Below are 12870 nucleotides of genomic sequence, written 5' to 3' on the forward strand. Positions count from 1 at the left end.
AAATGAATCTGCCACAGGTATACATGTGTTCCTCATCCTGAACCCTCCTCCCTCCTCCCTCCCCATACCATCCCTCTGGGTCGTCCCAGTGCACTAGCCCCAAGCATCCAGTATCGTGTATCGAACCTGGACTGGCCACTCGTTTCTTACATGATATTTTACATGTTTCAATGTCATTCACCCAAATCTTCCCACCCTCTCCCTCTCCCTCAGAGTCCATAAGACTGTTCTATACATCAGTGTCTCGTTTACACTTTATTTCTTACTCCTTTCTGCCCTTGAAACTTATTAAATGCCAAACAGCTAATATAAGGGAAGAAGCTGTAAGGACTGCCTACACCCTGAGTAACGGAAGCTGGGTGGGTTTTGCCTCTAGTGTGCTCTGCCTAGTCCATCCAACTTCCCTTAGAACATTCCAGTCCCCACCCTATTTCTTTTAGTGTTGAAGTCCTTGAATGTATAAATTGGATAATAATATTTACCTATAGAAGATCCATTTGAGCAGTGAAAAAAATGCTATTCTTATAAGGTGATACATAACTAAACATTTATTTATCCAATCAATATTTATTCTAGTGAAAGGGGGAACTGAGAGGGTCTATTTTCAGATCATTCTACATATTGATAATAAATAACAACTACACCTTTAACAATTTATACTTATTAAGATTTTTCTTTATATTAGACACACATTTAGCATGTCCTAATTTCATCTTTAAAAATTCTATGAAGTTTTTTTTATTATTTCTTTGGTACTAAAATAGAACTTAAAGCAAAGAGAGAGCAAATAAATTTCTCAGGGTCATACAGCTGGTTAACTCATCAGCAGGATTAATTTCAGCAAGTAAGCAGATGGTTGTAAATCATCAGTAAATTATTTTTAATTTAGGAGGGCACAATATGTCAAAACACAAAGCTTTAAATATACTTTTATCAGTCTGCTTCCAAAGATCTATCTGATTTGCCTTGTTATCAAAGCAATGTTAAAAAAGGATTATTTAAGTGTATAGTATTAGTCCTGTTATGTTTATGATCCTTAATTTCAAAGTTTTATCCTGCCACCTTTGGCCATTATACTAGTTGACCAAGGCTTCCAAACACAGACAACAGTCTAGGAAAGCAAATAGTTTTTATTTTTAGCTGAAGCATCAGCCTTAAATCACCATCTCATAAACTATTCCATTGGACCAGAGTGGAAATATGTCAGCTCTATCTATATCTTTTGCTCTTCTTCATAGGTTTGGAGCCAATCCTATGAAGAATGGAGCCAATCTAAAACATCCATTATTTATTCTAGAAATCTTCTTGGTTACCCTTGGATAAAAAAGATGGGGATGTTCAACCTAGAAGATACTCCCAAGTGCAGTTACTTCTCCAGAGTCATGGGGTGGATGATTAAAAAAAGAGAGTATCCAATGCAGTTGCGTTTATAATCCACGTATTTTGTACACTGGAATCTCTAACTCCAAAGGAAGGGCCCAGTTTGTATTCTTTTAAGGACTCTATGCTGTTCTAAACACATCTCACAGTGTTTTATATTTTAGGAATGTCACAGGGGTTTGAAGGACAGCTGTGAGCACATTATATTGTGTGACCTATTAGTATTTTCCCCCAATTTCCATCTCTTCTCATGGGAACCAGGTCAAATTTGGTTTACAATGAAATAACTCAATTGAGATTTTTAGAATGGTAGTGGCTGCAATTTTTGCTGAATTACTCATATAAATAAGAAATCAGGGACTTCCTTGGTGCTTCATGGTTAAGACTCAGAGCTCACACTATAGGGGGAACAGGTTTAGGGAACAAAGACCTAAGATCCCACATACCATGCAGATGAAGCCAAAAAAAAAAAAAAAAGAAAAGAAAATATACCAAACACATTAACTATGCTATATAACTATTTGAACATCAGCTTATTTTAAGAGCAAGTCATCAATATATTGTTTACTTTGTTGCAATGCCCTTCCTGCCGTTTTTCACCTGGCTAACTCATATATCTCGATTTCAAGAGATCATCATTTCCTCTTAAGAGCATCACTACGAACAAACTACGAACAAAGCTAGTGGAGGTGATGGAATTCCAGTTGAGCTATTTCAAATTCTAAAAGATGATGCTGTGAAAGTGCTGCACTCAAGATGCCAGCAAATTTGGAAAACTCAGCAGAGGCCACAGGACTGGAAACGGTCAGTTTTCATTCCAATCCCAAAGAAAGGTAAAGCCAAACAATGTTCAAACTACCACACAATTGCACTCATCTCACATGCTAGCAAAGTAATGCTCAAAATTCTCCAAGCCAGGTTTCAACAGTATGTGAACCAAGAACTTCCAGATGTTTAAGCTGGATTTAGAAAAGGCAGAGGAACCAGAGATCAAATTGCGAACATCTGTTGGATCATCGAAAAAGCAAGAGAGTTCCAGAAAAACATCTGCTTTATTGACCACACCAAAGACTTTGACTGTGTGGATCACCACAAACTGTGGAAAATTCTGAAAGAGATGGGAATACCAGACCACCTAAGCTGCCTCCTGAGAAATCTGTATGCAGGTCAGGAAGCAACAGCTAGAACCGGACATGGAACAATGGACTGTTCTCAAATTGGGAAAGGAGTACATAAAGGCAGTATATTGTCACCCTGCTTATTTAATTTCTATGCAGAGTACATCATGCTAAATGCTAGGCTGGATGAAGCACAATCTGGAACCAAGATTGCAGGTGGCTGCAGCTGCTAAGTCGCAACTGTGCAACCTCATAGACGGCAGCCCACCAGGCTCCCCCGTCCCTGATAATTTCCAGGCAAGAATACTGGAGTGGGTTTCCATTTCCTTCTCCAATGCATGAAAGTGAAAAGTGAAAGTGAAATCGCTCAGTCTTGTCCGACTCAGCAACCTCATGGACTGCAGCCTACCAGGCTCCTCCATGCATGGGATTTTCCAGGCAAGAGATTGCAGGGAGAAATATCAATAACCTAAGATATGCAGATGACACCACCCTTATGACAGAAAGCGAAGAGGGACTAAAGAGCCTCTTGATGAAGGTGAAAGAGGAGACTGAAAAAGCTGGCTTAAAACTCAACATTAAAAAAACTAAGGCCATGGAATCTGTTCCCATCACTTCATGGCAAATAGATGGGGAAACAATGGAAACAGTGAGAGACTTTATTTTGGGGTGAGGCAAAATCACTGCAGATGGTGACTGTGGCCATGAAATTAAAAGACGCTTGCTCCTTGGGAGAAAAGCTATGACCAACCTAAACAGCATATTTAATTTAAAACTTTAAATTAAAAATTAAAAGTTTTTAAATTAAAAAGCAGAGATATTTCTTTGCCAACAAAGGTCCATCTAGTCAAAGCTTTGGTTTTTCCAGTATCATGTATGGATGTGAGAGTTGGACCATAAAGAAACCTGAGTGCCAAAGAATAGATACTTTTGAACTGTGGTGTTGGAGAAGACTCTTGAGAGTCTCTTGGACTGCAAGGAGATCAAACCAGTCAATCCTAAAGGAAATCAGTCCTGAATATTCATTGGAAGGACTGATGCTAAAGCTAAAACTCCAATATGTTGGCCACCTGATGCAAAGAACTAACTCACTGGAAAAGACCCTGAAGCTGGGAAAGATGGAAGGCAAGATGAGAAGGGGACGACAGAGGATGAGATGGTTGGATGGCATCACCAACTCGATGGACACGAGTTTGAGCAAGCTCCAGGGGTTGGTGAAGGATAGGGAAGCCTGGCATGCTACAGTCCATGGGGTGGCAAAGAATCGGACACGACTGAGTGACTGAACTCATCTCCTCTAGGAAGCCTCCCCTAGACCTCAGGTTGAGCCAGTTATCCCTATTCAATGCTTCCAAACTATCTTAAACTTATTTCTGATTATGTTACCTATTTTCATTTAAAAATTCTTAAAACAAAGAGCCACGTAAAATAAACTACTGAACTTACCACAAAAATGCTATTGCGAATGCTATTTCATATATTACTTTATATCCTTTAGGTTTCCTGAGTAGCTCAAATGGAAAAGAATCTGCCCACACTGTGGGAGACCTGGGTTTGATCACCAGTTTGGGAAGATCTCTGGGTCATGAAGATCCCCTGGAGAAAGGCATGGCAGCCCACTCCAGTATTTCTGCCTGGAATTCCATGAACAGAGGAGCCTGGTGGGCTACAGTCCATCAGGTTGCAAGGAGTTGGACACGACTGAATGGCTTCCACTTTCTTTTTTCTTTTTATATCCTTTACATAAAATTTTTGTATACTCATGATTCCTCCTTTCTGATAATGAGGATGATATAACTGATTATGTAAGCTCTTTTGTATGGAAAAGGTGAGATTCTGATAAATATTTAAAAAACAAAATGTAGATGAAGAAGGCAACCTTTTAGTAAATTCCCTCATCTATAGCAAAGATGAATTATTAAGTCAGTATCTCTGGTTTGTTTCTCTTTTTAGTTTAGGTTCTTTGTTTTTTTTGGTTTTTTTTTTTTTTTGAAGTAAACTGCAATGGCACCCTACTCCAGTACTCTTGCCTGGAAAATTCCATGGATGGAGGAGCCTGGTAGGCTTCAGTCCATGGGGTCACTAGGAGTCGGACACAACTGAGCGACTTCACTTTCACTTTTCACTTGCATGCATTGGAAAAGGAAATGGCAACCCACTCCAGTGTCCTTGCCTGGAGAATCCCAGGAATGGGGGAGCCTGGTGGGCTGCCGTCTATGGGGTCGCACAGAGTCGGACACGACTGAAGCGACTTAGCAGCAGCAGCATCAGTTTAGACCTGTTTAAATACTCCTAGTGAATCTGGTTTCAGTACGGAAAGGGTTTATTAAACCTGAAATTGTATTCCAAGGGCTTAATTAAATAGATCTGGGTTCTGGAAGCAACGCTTCATGATTATCTTCCTTCCAAGTTGTTTGCACTAATCTTTTTTTTTCCCCTCAAACGCTACATGCAATTTCCTTTTGCTGACCTTCCCAGCAAACACATAAATGAATTCTTCATATTTTGCAACTGCATCCCTGAGATGCAGGGGGTGGGGCGGGGAGTTGTTTGTGTTTCTGCTGTGTTTAAATTACTCCTAAGCATGTCACTGATTTTTTGTGATTTCCCATTATTTTGCTTCTCAATTTTTTAAAAAATCAGTACTTAATTTGCTGTAAGTCCTTTCGAGTATATGAATAACATTTATCAACATAGCTGTGTGATGCTGGAATTCAAGCTTTGAAATTTAGAAGCAGAGATCTGAAGATCTCTATTATATGCAGATCCAAAGACCCATTTTTGGGTACTGCTAAAAATGTTGTTAGTTTTTGATCTTTGTCATACTTCACAGATGTTATATCGTGAAATATACAGGCAACTGTAAATGAGGAATAATGTGAAAGCATTTCAAAGAAATGAACATGCATTTTGGAACTAAACCTAGTGATGGATAGATTGCCTGGTAGGGGAGAGAATACAAATATATTCTGCCAAGAGAACATATTCTTCAGGAAGTCATCCCTCACTCACTCAAAACATTGTTGGCAGTGAATACCATCTTCCCTTGTGATTAGGTGGTGTTCTCATGAACACTATCAAATCAGATCAAGAATTCTCTCGGAAGTGCCTGAGAGATATATTCATTCATTCAAATACGTGTTTATTGGGACTTCCCTTGTGGTCCAATGGTTGGGAATCTGCCTCCCAGCACAGGGTACATGGGCTAGATTCCTGGTCCAGGAAGATTCCACGTGCCCTGGAGCAACTAAACCGGTTCACCACAACTACTGAGCCTATGTACCCTAGAGCCTGTGCTCTGCAACAGGAGAAGCCGCCACAGTGAGAATCCTGTGCACCGCAACTAGGGAGTAGCCCCTGCTCACCGCCGGGGCTCAGCAGTGAAGAACCAGTGCAACCAAAAATGAATAAAGAAATTCAAAGGAAAAAATATGTATTATCGAACTGCCCACGTTTTGCCAAGCTCTCTTGTAGATGCTTGGAACACATCATCTGGCACAACTAACAAGGATTCCTAGTTAGAGGTGACAGATAATAACAATTGATGGAATAAATAAGTAAAGTATATGACAACAGGCGATGATAAGTAGAATGAAATAAATTAGAAGAGGATAAGGGAGATAGAAGTTCAGGGCTGTATGTAGAATTTATATGAAATGTCTCGAGAAGGAGACATGTGGGCAAAGGTTTGAAGGAGGTGTAAGAACATTAATATTAGGATAGAAAGTTGCTAGTAAAGATGTGTCCAAATCATCATGTTATGACAAGAGAGAAAGAAAGCAAAAAACCAAAAAACTCCAAGTCATTCTGACTCAATTTTACCTTCAGTTCTGAATGTTTCAAAGTAATGGCAGCCCTAAGTGAAGACAAGTAGGTTTTTGATTAGTTTTCAGCTCCAAACACAACCTTCATTTAAGGTCAAGGAGAGGTGGTTGTCTCATACACCCCCTTTAGTTAATACGAGCTGGAGCAAAAATGCAGTAGATGACCTTGGGCGTATAGACAACTCACACCACATAAATGTGATATACATTAGATATCCAACATTAGATGCTCAAAGCAGGTACCAAAGCCTGACAGTTCATACAACACTTTCCAGGAGATTCAATAACAATACATCAAGATGCAATCTCCTCCAGGACAAATTCATCCTTCCCAAGATGCCAGAAATCTTTTATCTGCTTCCCAGTGCCTGAAGTAATATATCAAAGAGTCATGAAAATGCCATGAATGTGAAAGTAATTTTAATGAATCAAAGACAGAAGGCAACATGTCCACAGATGTGTAGTTTAGGAAATGTGATCAAGCTGAGACGATTCAGCTTACTCAATGGGGAGGTGACAGTTGATAAAGTAAATCACAGTTAAAGAGATCATATCATCTGAAAGTATGAGATTAACAGATTCAAACACAGAGACTTTTTGAAATGTGTTTCAGATAGCTGTTAATGTTGTTTAACACGTCCCCAAGGTCAGCTAGATGCCGGGGTCTTCAATTACTGACAAAATTTCAGCAATGTTCAGTCTTCTGTTCTTCTTTGGTCTGACTTAGATTGTATGTCCCTTTATTCTTTTAACGAACTAGATAGAAAACTACTATTTTTAGAACATGTGTAACATGTCAGGCACCATACCAGATGCTTTTACATGTATCATCTCATTTAATTCTCACATTCCAATGTGTATGTGTGTGGTTATGTAGGAAGCAGAGGGTTATGTAGGAAGCAGAGGGAAGAGTGGCTACATTTTATAGGAGCTCAAAGCTGTTAGATGACTGCTCTAAATTCACTAAGAAATATTAAAGCCTGGATTCTGCTCAGGATTTCTAGTTCTGTTAAGCCATATGCTACTCAGCAGAGCCATTATAATAATTACTATTTCCATAGCATCTTATTGTTTTATTACATTCATATTTTGATTATATATCATGATCCTAAGATCATCCTTGGAGAAGGCAATGGCACCCCACTCCAGTACTCTTGCCTGGAAAATCCCATGGATGGAGGAGCCTGGAAGGCTGCAGTCCATGGGGTCACTAGGAGTTGGACACGACTGAGCGACTTCACTTTCACCTTTCACTTCATGATTTGGAGAAGGAAATGGCAACCCACTCCAGTGTTCTTGTCTGGAGAATCCCAGGGACAGCCTGGTGGGCTGCCGTCTCTGGGGTCGCACAGAGTTGGACACGACTGAAGCGATTTAGCAGCAGCAGCAGCAAGATCATCCCAGTTAAAGTTGGTTTTCTTCAGTTATCAAAATGCACTAAAGCCACATGTCTATCTTTTCAGTATAAGCTTTTATAAACTACATTTACATGACAAACTCTTTACATTTGCCTCTATCTCATGATGAGGAAAGAGACTGCATTTTCAGTAAATACAATAAATACAAAGTATAGCAAATTACTTAACTTCTCTAAGAGTGTTTCCTTAACTCTAAAACAAGGATAATAATCTCTATCTACTTAACTATCTCACAGGATTGTTGTAAGGTGTGATAACACTGTGTATATGAAAGAGCTTTAAAAATTATTTGTAGTAATGCTTCATATCAATGATTATTATTAAAGATCATTTTAGATATCTTTATAATACATTTTCTTCTTGATTTTCATTGCTTTTCAACTTACATAAATATATGTTCAACATCAAAATTTTATAATGTATCAAAATATATACAGTAGGAAGTTAAAATTCCATTTCACACTTACCTTTCTCAATCTGACTAATTTTCCTTTCCAAGAAGTGACAATGATACTAGCAATACTTGTTCTTGAAAATCTTTGAATATTCATTTATATTCATGAATTTAAATGCATTCATTTTTTTCTAAACACATATTAATCAAATATATTTTACTTGACAATTTTTTGTTTATTTTTGTTAACAACATGTCTTTGGATAGTTGTGTGGTAATGTAGTGTTTTATAATGGATAACTAAGGTATTTTTATTGCTTACTTATGTGTCTATAATGTCCTCCTGCCTTCAATCTTTCCCAGCAGGAGGACATTTTAATGTTTATGTGTCTATAATGAGCACTCTTTAACACACACACATATATCTTCCTGTACTAGTAAGTATATTTAACTAAGTTAAACTCCTATAAGTGGAGTGTCTGGTCAAAGAGCATATTAATTTCAATAGTATGGTCAAAAAAATCCTCCAATAAGGCTGTGCTATATTATACATTCTCTGACAGTATACAAGCATCTGATAGTATACAAGCATCTTGTTTTGGATATTTGCAAACATTCAGTTCAGTTCAGTTCAGTCTCTCAGTCATGTCTGACTCTTTGCGACCCCATGAATCACAGCATGCCAGGCCTCCCTGTCCATCACCAACTCCCGGAGTTCACTGAGACTCACGTCCATCAAGTCGGTGATGCCATCCAGCCATCCCATCCTCTGTCGTCCCCTTCTCCTCCTGCCCCCAATCCCTCCCAGCATCAGAGTCTTTTCCAATGAGTCAACTCTTCACATGAGGTGGCCAAAGTACTGGAGTTTCAGCTTTAGTATCATTCCTTCCACAGAAATCCCAGGGCTGATCTCCTTCAGAATGGACTGGTTGGATCTCCTTGCAGTCCAAGGGACTCTCAAGAGTTCTCCAACACCACAGTTCAAAAGCATCAATTCTTATTATCAATAAGTTTATCTTTGCCTATTCAATGAGTGAAAAAGTCGTTGCTACTTTCGCTGTTATTTACCCTATTATCCATGAGGTGTTGCGTATTTCAATGTATATGCTCCTGCTGCTGCTGCTGCTAAGTCGCTTCAGTCGTGTCTGACTCTGTGAGACCCCATATACGGCAACCCACCAGGCTCCTCTGTCCTTGGGATTCTCCAGGCAAGAATATTGGAGTGGGTTGCCATTTCCTTCTCCAATGCATGCATGCATGCTAAGTCGCTTCAGTCGCATCTGACTCTGTGCGACCCCATGGATAGCAGCCCACCAGGCTCCTCCGTCCACAGGATTCTCCAGGCAAGATACGTTATTGGCTAATTGTACTTTTTTCATGAAATATGCTTTTTTGTTCTCTGTCCATTTTCCTGCTGAATTGTTGCCTTTCCCATGATTTATAGACACTCCATATATTATTACCATATTTCTCCTTTTTATTTTATACATAGCAAATATCTTATTCCAGATTGTCACTTTTATTTTTGTTTACAGTATCACTCACCAGAAAGAAGTTTCATATGTTTACATATTTAAATCTGTTAGTCTTTCCGTTTTTGGTTTCTGTTTTTCTGTCTCGCTTAGGGTCTTTCCGACCAAAAATTCTAAAAACAGTCTTTTGTATTTTCTTCTAGTACTACTGTTTTTACTATTCTTTGTAAGAAGACATATAGCTAGTTTCTACCTCAAATCATATATGAAAAGAGAGTTTTGATTGATTAAATATATATGTATCTATCTATTATCTATCTTTTTAATGTTTCCCACAATGGACAACCAATTGTATTAGCACCATTTTTTGAAAAGCCATTCATTCTCCACTGACTTTAAATCACTTTTACCATATAATTAATCCTCACACCTACATAAGTTTGGTTTTGGATGACACTCTAGTCTTCACTGTGCCTTGTAATATCTTCTTGTCTAGCTCTGTTCCATAAGACTATATATATGTATATTTGTGTTCAGTCTCCCAAGTCATGTTTGACTCTTCGCAACCCTGTGGACTGCAGCATGCCAGGCCTCCCTGTCCCCCACCATCTCCAGGAGTTTGCCCAAGTTCATGTCCATTGCATCAGTAATGAAATGCATGTATATTATGTAACTGTAAAAAAGGGGTATTTATACTTTGGCCACCTGATGTGAAGAGCCAACTCATTGGAAAAGCCCCTAATGCTGGGAAAGATTGAAGGCAGGAGAAGAAGGGGGTGACAGAGAATGAGATGATGGTTGGATGGCATCACGAAATCGGTGGACATGAGTTTGAGCAAACTCTGGGAGATGGTGAAGGACAGGGAAGCCTCGCATGCTGCAGTCCATGGGGTCAAAGTGTCAGAAGTGACTTAGCAACTGAACAAATATTCTTTCTCTTAATACCATAAACATATTTTCATGGTTCTAAGTAGTTTTTCTTAATTATTATTATTATTATCAAATATTTATTTGGCTGCACTGAGTCTTAACTGTGGCATGTGGGATCTAGTTCCATGAGCAGGGATCGATCTCGGGCCCTTTGCATTGGGAGTGTGGAGTCTCTGCCACTGGGCCACCAGGGAAGTCCCTCTTAATTATTGCTTGAGTGGCTATAATCTATTATTTAGATGTACTGTACCTTATTTCTCCCCTATTCTTGGACACTTCTATTGTTTGTTTCTAAAGATATTGCTGCAATGAACAGTTTCATTCTCTCTCCCTCCCTCCCTCCCCCTCTCTCATTTAATTGGCAAATCCTCAGTAGTAGAATTACTGCATAAATTGGTGTGAATATCTTTATGGATTGTGCCACGTCTTGCCATATTACTAACAGGATTTCTTCAGTTTTCAGTGTTCTCAGTCATATATGAATTTACTTATTTCTAACTGCAGTCTTCTCAGTATTGAGTCTTACTTCTCAAAAATGTTGAATAATTTAGTAAAATATTACCTCAAGTTGCCCTGTGGATAAGACAATGGCAACGCACTCCAGCACTCTTGCCTGGAAAATCCCATGGATGGAGGAGTCTGGTGGGCTGCAGCCCATGGGGTCACGAAGAGTTGGAAACAACTGAGTGACTTCACTTTCACTTTTCCCTTTCATGCATTAGAGAAGGAAATGGCAACCCACTCCAGTGTTCTTGCCTGGAGAATCTCAGGGACAGGGGAGCCTGGTGGGCTGCCATCTATGGGGTTGCACAGAGTCAGACACAACTGAAGCAACTTAGCAGCAGCAGCAGCAAGTTGCCCTGATAATCCTGTATGAAGCTAGTTATCTGTCCCAGTGTTCTGAATGCATCTTGTTTATTATATATCACAACTATATAATAATTGCTCTTTAAATAATAACAATAAAAACTTAATCTGTATTGTGAGCTTGAAAATGACATACAATCTTTGATTCCTTCAAGCTTCTATTTGTTAACTCACCATAATAGACAACATATTGTGGACTATGGGATAATTGAGTGCCAGTCCAATAAAGTCCAGTTTTAGACATTTATTTTTCTGGCACTCTGTGGCAAAATAATCCCCAAATTAAATGACATATAATGACCTTTTGTTATGATCACATATTTTCCATATTTTCAACAGGGCACAGATGGCATAACTTTTTTCTCTTTCACTATAACTGAATAACTCAAAGGCTAACAGAGACTTAATGGCTGGGGGCTGGAATCAGTTGAATGCTTATTCACCCACATATCTTGCAGTTGATCCAAGATGCTGGCTAGAACTTTAGCCACCAATGTTGGCTAACAGCTGGAGCATCTCCATGTGATTTCCCCAACTGGTTCGGTTTTAAGGGCAAGTATCTTGAGAGAGAAAGTCAGGTGGAAACCATATTTTTCATGACTTAGCTCAGAAGTCACAAAACGTCACTTATTTTGGTAGTCATAATCTCATCTAGATTTAAAAGGAGAGAACATAGCCTGCCTCTCTCGATGGAGAAGTATTAACATCACATTGTAAGAAGGGGGAGGAGTGGGATAGGTTTATTTCTGCCACAATATTTGGAAAATATGATCTGCCATATTTGTCATTGCATTTCAACTTTTTGATATTCTTTTTGACTGATTTTGCAAAATATTTACATTTATGGATACACTTGTCTTTTATTTTTTAATTGAAGTATAGTTGACTCACCGTGCTGTACTAACCTCTGCTATCCGGAACTACTTGTCTTGAAAGACACAGATACACATTTTACATTTGCACTGCAGTTCTGTTGACACCATTTACAGTGTTTTCTGAGCTATTTATTCTACTGCCTTTTATTCTTTACTCAAAATAATATTTAACAACTTTCAGATGTTACTGTGGTTTCTGCTCTATCGTAGGGAGCTCTCCTTTGTTGTTCACTTAGCTTACAAGGAGAGCTGGTCATAATTTTAGCTCTATGTCAATTTATGGTTAGTGTCAAACTGGCCAAATACTCAAGTAAGGGGAAGAAATCAGATTGGAGGATTGATAACAAGGAAACCTAGGAAGAAATTGTAGATTGACATCTTGGAATGGGTCCAGAGTGTGAAAATTTTTATTCTATGCAAATGCCCACCAAGAAGAACCTACTATGGAAGAGACCCTAATAATCTAATGACAAGATGACCTACTTTTAAAATGTATTCATTTTTAATTGAAGGATAGTTGCTTTACAGTGTTGTGTTGATTTCTGCCACACATTAACATGAATCAGCCATAGGAATACATATGTTCCATCCC

This window comes from Bos grunniens, chromosome 15 (assembly GCF_055505025.1).
Source record: "Bos grunniens cultivar Pamir isolate PY7600 chromosome 15, Bosgru_T2T1.0, whole genome shotgun sequence".
Taxonomy (NCBI): domain Eukaryota; kingdom Metazoa; phylum Chordata; class Mammalia; order Artiodactyla; family Bovidae; genus Bos; species Bos grunniens.